The 11190-nt window shown below is 41.0% G+C and overlaps 1 long non-coding RNA gene across 1 annotated transcript; it reads right to left on the bottom strand.

Annotated features, from left to right (window-relative positions):
* Positions 1-2305: 2305 nt before the first annotated feature.
* On the bottom strand, positions 2306-3282 carry LOC116793470. Its single transcript, XR_004359498.1, has 3 exons — positions 3143-3282; positions 2890-3026; positions 2306-2437 (listed from the first exon to the last, which is right to left on the bottom strand). It is a non-coding gene; the product is annotated as an uncharacterized LOC116793470 (long non-coding RNA).
* Between the last annotated feature and the right edge of the window lie 7908 nt (positions 3283-11190).

Raw genomic sequence — 11190 nt, 5'->3', positions numbered from 1 at the left:
GTAGCCAGTGCATTAAACCATTAAATATCACTGGCTTTTCCCATGGATCTGACAGAGAACAACTTCTCTATTTTCAGACAGCTCCTGAGCTTTTGAAAGTGTATCATTTCATACTTAAGGAGAGCAAGTCCCCAACAGGCTTCATATTTACTGTGAAAGTCCAACTTTTCTAGTGAAAAATTTAGGTTTTGAGATCTTTCCTTTTTTTTTTTTTTCCTAGAAAAAAGAAACACCTGTCTATAAATCCACATCCAGAGTTTTATTAAACACAAAACACTTGACCCAACAAGATTTCCAATCACTCCCACGTACAGATTACCCCCCAAAGCAGAGCTCTAACTTTAAATATTAACAAGCAGCAGGGCGAGAAGCACCTGCCTCCCACAAAACAGCAGCACATCACTCTCCCAGGGACAGGTGCATCCCATCCCTGCCAAATTGCACTCTGGGCTTATCTGGAGCACCTGGGGATGTTTTCCCTCAGCAGTTTCTCCTGGGAAAGGGAGGAAATACCTTCAGCCAGGAAGCCCTGGGGGCTGTGTACCCTCGGCAGAGGTGTGAGAGCCACGGCACAAAGAGCTGCCCTGGGTGGGCACCGGCCTGAGCGGTGGGAGGGTGGGAGACAAAGCTGCTGCATTTCCTGGGCACTGTTTAAAACAGCTCAGGAAAGGGGGAGAAAACCCCTTTGGTGCCCTTGTCCTGTGGTGCTGGTGCAGTTGGAGCAGTTACCTCACAGAGCTCTCTCTGGAACCTTCTGGAAGGTACAGGCTGCGGTGGGCAGGAGGTCCCTCAACTCATCTCAGCACCTTGTCCTGGGAATGTGTGTCCAGACTGCAGGTGAGTGATGGGGATGGCTCCAGGCTGGACACTGCAATGTGGGGGGGGAAGCACGCCTTGATTTGGCTCTTCACTGGTCTGGTGATGAGGTCTGGGGTTTCTTTGGTTGGGTTTTTTTGGGGAAGGAGGTGTCCCTTGTGGTTGATTCCATGGAAGTTCCTGACTGTGGCAGTGCTGGCCCTGCCTTGCCCCTGGTAACACCATGTTCCCTCCTTGGAGAAGTGCTGCTGTGCTGCTCCAAGGGCTTTCCTGACTGACCTGGTGTTGGAAAAGTTGTGCTTCCAAGTGATCTTACCATGGTGTTTAAATACACTTTTCAAAGACTGTTCCTGCTGTATTTGTAGTTGACTGTGCATTTTAAAGCTGACTTTATTAGCTGTGTCTGTGTGCTTTGGGCAGGTGTTAAAATTCAGCCTTGTCTGTGCTGAAGTTGGCATTTGTTGCAGATAAAGCTCCTGGTCCTTCCCTGTCAGGGAACTTGTTTTTTGCTTTTGTTATCTACTGAAGTCATGGTGGTTTCTGTCAAGTTTAGGGACTGTTAAAGTCAAGCATATGTTTAAATTCTTCACAGAACCCATGTGCTTTACTGAACTGGTGATGGGTTTTTCAGCAGCTTTTCACTTGGTCCATCAGTGTAAACACTCAGCACCTCTCTTGCATCAGTAATAGAAGCTGCCGTAAAATATTTGTCACAGAGATACTGAAAGACGTACAATTGTGTATTTTGTTTGGTCTCCTGCCTGTAAATGTGCATTAAGGATACCTGGAACTGGTCAGCTGCAGCTCTTCTTTTCCACATCCCTTCTGAGAGTGTCGGGAAATGTTTGTTTTCTCATGTTATTTGATTTTGTTTTTGTTTTTTTTTTACAACTGTTTAGAAACTCTGGGTTCCTCTTTCCTTTTAGCTCTCATCAGATTTACTCAATATGTGGATTCTTGTACCTAATGAGTTTCAGAGCAATACACATGTTCAGCATCTCAAATAGTCCTTGTTTCCACAAACAAAAATTGATTTCCTTCTCTCATTTTTTTTTCCTGAATCATCTTGACCCCACCTGATACCACAAGTGAAACTTCTTGATAAGAGCAAGGACTTAATAGGCTCCTAATCTAATCTTTGCTGCGAATTCCTTTAATACTAGTGGAGGTTTTTGTTGGGTTAGTTGACTTTTGGTGTGTTTTTTTTTTTTTTTTTTGCTTTCATTCCCTGAGCTTCTGTTGCAGGGGCAATTCTGCTGTAGGGGAAAAGATGTGTCTTGATGGATTTATTTCTGGGTTTTCTGCAGTCCCTACCCCATTCTCCCCAGCTTGGGACATGTGGGGAGGTTGGTTTGTCAATATTGCATCATCCCAATGTGTGTCTGTGAGGACCTTCCCCACTGTTTTTAATTAGCAGAGTGTTGCCATTGCTGCTTTGGCTTGTGTTTATTTATTTATTAAGTTTTCCTAAACTTTTCCTGGTGGCTTTCTATGTTACAGAATATGGGCCTTCAGCACTAGGTCTGTGGTCCAGGCAGCCCTGGACAACACACAAAAGCAGTCCTTGGAGAATCTATTCAAGGGGATTTTCTTAATAGAAAAAATTGAACCCATGAAGTGGCTGCAAAGAGCAAAATATGAAGTTATTTTTTTTAAATTTACCACAAAGAAATAAGGTCCTTTTTTGTGGTTTATAGTATTATTATAATTCTAAATTTCTGTCAGTTATGTGTAACTGGGGAAATTTAATTGGATTTGTTTTAGTTTAACAGATCACACATGGATTGACAATTAGTTTGTGACCTCAGATAATAAATTCAGTACATTAGCACTTTTCCCATGAGCATTATTTTTTTAAGGATTAGGACTGCAGAACTTACATTTTTAAAACAAATATTTGCCAAAGAGTTAAAGTAAATAATGAAATACCCCAGACTGAAAATCACTTATTTTGACTCTTAATCATAAATTACTTTTCTTGAAGTTATCAAGCATTAATAAAAACACTTATTCTTCACAGAGGTACCTTAAAGGAAAAGTTTATTATAAGTACAAGTCATAAAGGGCCAGTACCTTCATTCTGGTTTTAAGGATGGGAAGCAGCTCTTGGCATTATTTTCACCTGTGCCTGCTGGTGCTTTTCCTGTGAGGAGCTGGATGTGCTTGTTGGTTTTAGCAGTCTGTTTGTGCATAAACATGTTTCAGTGAAGCTGAAACAAACACGTCTCCTGAATGTTTCTGTTTTCCTTGAGCACCGTAACCTTTTTTTTTTTTTTTTCCCCAAGCTTGATAATTTTTATTGACAAATTTCTGGGGTTTTACTGACGATCCTGGTGTAAGAGCTGTTATGACATCAATGAAGGGTCTCATTAATATTTCCTCTGACACAATAACAACCCCAGAGGAGTCATTACTCTCACTTTCCAGGCACTGGAGCTGTTACAGTACCAAGGAAGTGTCTCTCACGCTCCCATTGATGTGGGAACAGCCCCAGAGCTGTCATTCCATGTCATTCCAGAGCCTGAGGGGTTGTGATGTCACTGGAAGTGCCATTTTAATGCCTCTGTACCTGGTTACGCAACTTTCCATCGCTGATGAAATAAGAGACTTATTTTAATATATTATTTTAATATACTATTTTGGATACTTAGTGTAAGGTTTGAGTATAAGTCTAAAAAGGAGAGAAATCCTCTGCAGCCTGGAGAAATCCCAGAATGGTTTGGGTTGGAAGGAACCTTAAAGATCATCTCATTCCACCCCCTGCCATGGGAGGGACACCTTGGTTTGCTCCAAGCCCTGTCCAACCTGGCCTTGAATACCAGTAAACCTTTTAAAACTGAAAAATCAAAATATTTGTGTTCATCAAAGCTCAGGGCTGTTTCTGTGTGTAATTTCTAGTAATAGAAACTATTTTGACTTGTGCTAAAATGGATCCTGGTGAATGTTGCCTCAGCTCAAGTAATTCTGAGGAATTTATCTGTATGTCACCTAGATTTATTTTCTTTGTAAGGGGTGTTGTGAGTTATTTGGTTGGGACAGGTATTATCATATATTCACAATTCCCCACCCTCCTTTACTGTAACTTTGTTACTTTAACTTAACCCAGCAGTTGGTTATTGATTAAAACCCAATCCCAGCAAATGTTCACAAATCAAAGCATATGGCAGTAAAATAAGAAATGATGAGTAAATTTTTCTTTGTAATACTCACATTATAAATAAATTTAAGGGAAATATAGGCTGCACAATTAAAAAGAGCCAATTTAAACATTTAATACTTTATTAGTTCATACAAATGTTTTTACAATGTTTGTAGGCTGCTCTCATACAATGAAAGGCAGGTGGATAATTATTACAAGATTTTTTTCTAAGAAGAAAAATGTAATATCCTTAGATCTTTAAATGCACTAATTATTATCATCATTATTATTATTCAAACTTTTTATTCCCTGTACATGTGCACTTGGAAGCTATACTTACTGACTATATTTTTTTCTTTTTTATTGTACCTTTCAAAAGTTTTAGTATCCTAATCATTGGTTAGAATTAGTCTGTTACTATTGAAACACATAGCCTGACATCAGCAAGGATGAAAACATCTTTATTTCTTAGTTTTCAGGTTTCAAATGCATCTTTTATGCACTTTGTTAATGCACTGCAAGTTCTGCTTTTTCTGTTCTGCTAAAGGCAGTGAGATGTGTCTGTTGAGAGAAAAAGGTGTTCTTCATTTTCTTATTCTCACATTAATAGATGGTGAGGGAGGAAGTTATCAATGATCCCAGGATTATAGATCAGCTACTTGTACAAAACCACAGTCCTTTCAGTTCACTAAAGTGACCCAGCTCAGGAAGTTTTAGGTGTTAGTCATTCCTTACAGGTCTTTTTGGCCTCTCTACCCTTAATTCACAGGTGCACCCAACCCAGGGATTGTGTTTTTCAATGAACCAGTGATTCTGGATTGTGGAGGGAGGCAACCTGTGTTTTCACTTGCATTCCTGTAATGTGATGCACAACTGGATATGTAATTAAAAATATACATAATGACATTGAGTCTAAAATATGGCATTTCCCTTAGTGGTGAAGTTTTGCCTCTATTTAATACAACATCATATTTTTTTCCTGGCAAACCAACTTTACAATATAAAACACAGCCTCAGAAGAAGAGCCTTAGAAGTTTTGGTAACTAAAAATTGCAGCATTTGCAGTTCAATACTTAAGAAGTTCACAGCATTTCTTGACCCCAATTTATTTTCCTTTTTTAATTAATTTCTGTCTGAATGTCTGTATTACCAATGGCAGTCACCCCCCCAGTGCTGGAGGGTTGTTGTCCCTCATTATTATTCCACTATATCTGCACTAATTGGTTGAGGATATTGGGCTTTCCAAATTGTCAGTCAAACAATTTAGAATTTAGGCATTCTCCTATTTTCTTTGCTCATCAGGCTTCAATTATTTTGCAGGACTAAAAAAAGTACTGGCTTTTGCCATCTGCTCTCAAATCCTGGGGTAGGAATGCCCAAATGAAACGACCTTGTTCATACAGAAAACATCCCCAGCTCTGTGCTATCCCTGGAAGCAGATCCTCTAGACCCTTTTCTTCACAGCTTGCACCAAGTCTTGCCCAGCGTTACTTTTGTGTTTTACTGCTACATGTTTGTATCTTCTGCTGAAATATTTGTGATACCAGAAGTTGACTTTGACAGTGCACAAACCACAGTGACACTGCACTCTGCAAATCTGGGCAGTTAGGGGTTAAAGTAGCCTGTCTTTAAGAACATATGTTAAAAAGAAGGGACAAACAAATTCTTAGAGGATAAATTACTGTATTTCCTCACACTCGAACACAAGAACTACTTTGACTCCATTGTAACTCAGTCACAGAGCTTTAGGGGGCGAAGAACCCTACAGTGGTAGTGGCTGTGTTTTCTTTGTTATCTAAATAATCAGCATTAATGTGTTAATTATAATACACTAATAATGTAGTAATACAATACATGCTCTTGGCAATATTTGGCTGTGCCGCCTTCCCATGTTCTCATCCTGCTGGAGTGACTCAGCTGAATGTGTATTTCTGTGCATGTGTAGCACTTTAGTGTCATTTATTTACCATCCGAGTTCTGCCTTCATTTCTGTGGCTTTCTTTTGGTAGGAAGGAAAAGAGGTACAATCAGAGCTTTCCTTTTCCCCCCCTCATTTTGTCATTTGTTTCTGTTGCTGCTGGAGAGACTCTCAGAGTTGAAAATATGCAGCATTAAAGTTAAAATAATGGTTAGTGCATAAAGGGTGTCATTTTCTTCACACCCTGTGCAATCCCCTTAAGTGTTTTCTAGCTTTTGATGTTGGCATTTCCCCTTTGAACCCTTAAGCTGTTAACTCTCCTGTCTTTAACAATATTCCCTTTACATACACTTGCTATTTTGCATGGCTTATGTTCCTTCTCATAGTAGACACAACTGGGCAGTTTTCTCAGAAATTTGGGCCCATGTTGCATGAAATATGAAAAATAGGACTCAAATAGAACCAGCTTAACCCCCTAAGAGGAGAAGGAGTAGGAGTCATAAGAACAGTTTAAAAAAAAAAGTTGAACTTTTCTCACCATCCTCTAAAGCAAATGTCCAGAAGCCTTTTTCTTTTCACACTTTCATACTTTCCTGAGGATTAAATTCTCTGTCACAGTGCATCTGAACTCACGTTGTTGGCCACTGGACTCTGATCCTTAACCAGGATTGGTGGCAGATTGGTGGCTTCCACAGCTCTCAGAAGTGAAAAAGGAAATATTTTCCAAAAATTGTCGTATGGGGAAAAAGAGATTGAAACTGAGAGTAAACAGAGTGCCTGACAATTAACAGAACACTTCTGAGGGATGGTGTGGGGGAAAGTGTCCAAGCAATAGCGAGATAAATGCTTTGATATTGCTTTCTCTAATGACCTTGCTGTGCTACCAGTGAGAGACCAAACACAACCTCTGACTTGACTGTTTTTTAGTTTCATTAGCAATGTCTGTGGCTGTTTTTCTCACACATTCATGGTGCTGTCATGACTGTGAACCTCCTCATCCTTTCACAGAGCACAAGGACACGTGTGGAAGCTGAAACAGTGGTTTCTGTGCTGTTTCTTCTCCGTGCTGCTTTGACACACATAAACCAATCAGTGAGACTGTGCATCCAGAGAATGACATCCTTCTCTCTTCATCTTGATGATTTCCTGTGGTTTGAACAAAATAGCTTAAAGTTCTTTTGTAGGACTTTTATCCGTGCTTTATCTTGTTTTCTTCTGAGAAGTATTTTTAAGTCTCTCCTGGTTTAGAGGGGACATATTTCACTGTACTATTTACTGGAGGCCCTAGGGGCAGCAAGTACATGTTGTTAAACATTTGTGCTGATTGAAATCCTTGCAATTGGCTGCTGTGGTTGTTTGTTTGGGATGAGTTTTGCTCTGGAAGGCTTGGATAAACAGAAATATGACTTAAAAGAGAAATGTACTGTGGTTCTTCTAAAAAGAAAGAGACCTTATCTTGTCTATTTTTTAGGTTTATGATGACATTCAGACCACTCTTATTAGACAGTCAGCATGAATCTTAGAAAAAATAGGTCTTGCTAGACAGACAAGTGACCAGGAAGTATGTTATTCACCACAAGTCTTTGAACACCTTAAAAATATTACAGGAATGTAATCCAAATAACAGCAAAAAAGCAAGAGAAAAGAGAGTCCTCTTCTTCCCTGCCCCCCTTCTTGAGCTTGCATCTGCTTCTAAAAACATGCAGGGCTTTACTTTGTACAATACTAGTTGTTTCCTTGAATACTTGGGGATGGAGAAACCTGTACTTACTCTTCACAAGACATGATCCAGTTGTGCAGGGTGTGCTGTCCTGGTGCAGTTCCACAGCTCATTCCTCACTAGAGCTGTTGCTGTTATCCATTACTTTCACTGTCCTGGCTGTCTGCTCACTGTGACTCTACTTCCATCTCTCTCCCCACTTTTCCAAACTGTATTATTGCAAGTCTTTATGGACATGAGCCTTGGATCACGGGTGGGCCTTGAAGTCCCACAGTTCCTCATTTGTGGTACAACTGTGCAGGAACGTGGGCACTGGGGGTTGTGGTCAGGTCACCATGGGTTGTCTCTGCCACTCCCTCCTCAGGGAGATGACACCTTTCCCTGCTCCAGTGAATGGTCCCTCCCAGGGGAGACAGTTCTCCATGAACTTCTCCAAAGTGAGTCCTTCCCACAGGCTGCAGTTCCTCACAAGTTGCTCCAAGTGTGGGCCCTTTCCATGGGGTCAGCTCTTCAGGAACAGGCTGCTCCAATGGGGCCACTAGTCCTGCCACCAAACCTGTTCCAGAGAGGACTCCTCTCCCCATGGCTCCACAGGTCTTGCCAGGAACCTGATCCAGTGTGGGATGCCCACAGAGTCACAGCCTCCTTTGGGCCCCCCCTGCTCCAGTGTTGGCTCCTCCAGGGGCTGCAGGGTCTCTGATCCATCAGGACCCCCCTGTGCTGCAGGGCACAGCTGCCTCCCCAGGGGCTGCACCTCAGCCCCTGTGCCTGGAGCCCCTCCTGCTGCACTGCCCCAGGGTCTGCAGAGCTGTTCCTCTCACATCTATCCTCACTGCTGCAACTGTGCAGGGCTTTTTCTCCCTTCTTAAATACTTTGCCCCAGAGGTGCTGCCACTGCCATGGTTGGGCTCAGCTTGGCCAGTGGTGGGTCTGTCCTGGAGCTGGCTGGGATTGGCTCTACTGGACATGGGAGAAGCTTTTGGCATCTTGGCAGAGAAGCCACCACTGTAGCACCCCCCCCCCCCCAAACCTGCTGTTTAACTGTCAGGCTGGAAACCCTTGTTCTTAGGGTTGGGAATTACTCCTTTTAGGGAGGTGCAGTTTTGAGTGATCTCTGCTTAAGTAACATAAAAACAAAACGCTAAAAGTGATATTTTAATTTTAAGAGAGGAATAGAAGCGTTGCTTGTGGGTGTGAGGACTGCTGTGGTTTGTGACTTGATGTTTTTAGTGACTTAGGAACCACACAAGTCTGGACACAATGGAAAGCAATTGCATTTGTGCTTAAAGGCAAGATAAACATGGATGTGAAATAAAAATGCTGCAGAATGACCTTGCAGAGGAATGCCCAGGGCACTGTGCTGTGCCAGCTGCCATCATTAACTGTGGTGGCTGGGCCTGGGTCCTGGGATAATCAGACTTTAGAGAAATGTTTCTCAGGGAGTACCTTATGGATGTGTCAGTTTTCCAGGCACTCATTATGATGCTGTCCGTGTTGGATGGTGTGAGAACAAGGGAGATGTACCTTGAGGCATATCAGGCAGTCTGGCTGGAGGTATTAGAAGTCTTGACAGAGTAAAGCAGTGTATTAAGAGCTTTCACACTGATGATCCTCTTAAAAACAAGGCTGGGGAACATCTCCTGCATAGCATGATTCATCTGAAACATCAAATAACATATGTTCTTAGCCTTTGACTGCAGTCTTATTAATGTTATGTTTCAGCTGAAAAGTAAAATTAGTAATAAGTTTTTAAAATGCCAAATTTCTCTGCAGTATTTTTTGTGAGGAAGTTGATTTCTCTCAACAGTCACTGAAGCGCTGAATCGATCGACGCCTGAGTGAAGTTATTTTTAGGATAAAGTATAAAAAACACATACAAATTATAAGCTTGTTTTCTATGCTGAAAAATAATTGAATGAAATAATCCTTTATAACACCACCTTTGGATCTGAGATCTGTTATACTGCATGTCCTGCCCCTTTACAAGGGAGGCATTTACTTGTCCTTAGCACTGTCTTGTGAATCCCAAGCCAAATCCTTCTCATGGCAACACGTGCTTGTAGATATTTTTGTTTGAGACAAAACTGACTTCCCAGAACCTCAGTCTTCATTCTCCCTTATCCTTAAGTATGGCCTTCCCCATGCTTTTCCCCTCATTTCATAGAATCATAGAATATATGGAGTTAGAAAGGGCCCACAAGGATCAAGTTCAACTCCTGATCCTGCACAGAACAATTCCAAGAATCCCACCATGTGCCTGAGAGCTTTGTCCAACTTCACTGCTTAGGGAACCCAGGAGGATTTGAACCCATGGCTTTAATTTTAAGGGAAAGGTGGCATATAACTGATGCCATTGCCAGAAGACACCTGAGTACTTCATCTCCTTTTCCATAATGAAATCTTCCCAAATAATCTCACTGGCTGCTTGGCCTTTGCCAATACATGGGGTGATCTTGTGGGATCTTGTCGAGTTTGTGTAGCCTTCAGTTTGATGTTTATGTACTGTTCCTGCCTGTCAGAAAAGTTTCCAGGAGTTACTGTGTGTTTTGGGAATTTCTTCCTTGCTCAGAACAAACCCACAGGCAACGTGGGAACCACAGCACTGGAGATCACTTTGTCCAATGGTGCTTTGCCTGCTGCCCTTGTCCTTCAGATAATACCTGTTTTAATACACAGCAGCAATTCCAGAAACTGGTCTGCTCTGTTTAATTGGTGTTGGTGTCATAATTTTTGAATTTTAGGCAGTTATGAAGAGTGAAATGCTAAAGATACTTTTTTAATAAAGTAACAGCGAGGGGAAACACTGAAGGACTTGATCAGAGAAGTAAAAGCCAATGTCTGATTTCTGTGTATTTTATTCATAACTTACTTATTGATGTAATATTGTAATTCTCTGCCCCAAACAATGGAGATATCAGCCTTTATGCCCTTCCTTTTATTAGAAGAACCTAATTCACTGTTGGTGAGAGGGAAATATTTAGATATCATTAAAGGCATGGAATAGTCTATGTATTCTTAGAAAAAATGTGGCTTGTATCAAAAATTGAGGGACACTAAAAACTTGTAAAGGGCTTATTGAACTTTGTCTTGTATATGATATGAGTTCAGGTGTGTTTATGTTCAAATTAGGATTTTTTTGGAACACGTTGACCAAATTTAGGTGCAGGTCAACATCAGTTTCAAACATGACCTGTTGCTGGCATTTTACAGACCAGATTTTTTAGCCCTGTGAAATGTAGATATTTGACAGATTTGCTCTCAAATTTTTTCATATATTTCATGGTTCCTGGAGGAATACCTTTAAAATGATGTTGACACTGTGCTTTCTGTCCCTGCAGTAAGAATTAACTGACTCTTTAGCTTTGAAGTGTTAGTTTTATTTTCACAAGCAATTTATTCTCTATGGACAAAAAAAAAGTTTTAATATTATTCTGTGAAGCAGCTATGGGCTTGAAAAAAGCTGTTGGAGGTTATCTGGTATTCTAGTGACACATACCCCCTGAATATTGCAAAGAAATGAGTTTAAAGCATCTGATTAAATGCTAAACTGTGAGTGTTAAATGAATATTTGTCTTGCCACTTGGGTTGGTTTAGACC

This window comes from Chiroxiphia lanceolata, chromosome 13 (genome assembly GCF_009829145.1).
Source record: "Chiroxiphia lanceolata isolate bChiLan1 chromosome 13, bChiLan1.pri, whole genome shotgun sequence".
In the NCBI taxonomy this organism is placed as follows: Eukaryota; Metazoa; Chordata; class Aves; order Passeriformes; family Pipridae; genus Chiroxiphia; species Chiroxiphia lanceolata.
This window is presented reverse-complemented; position numbering and strand designations above follow the sequence as displayed.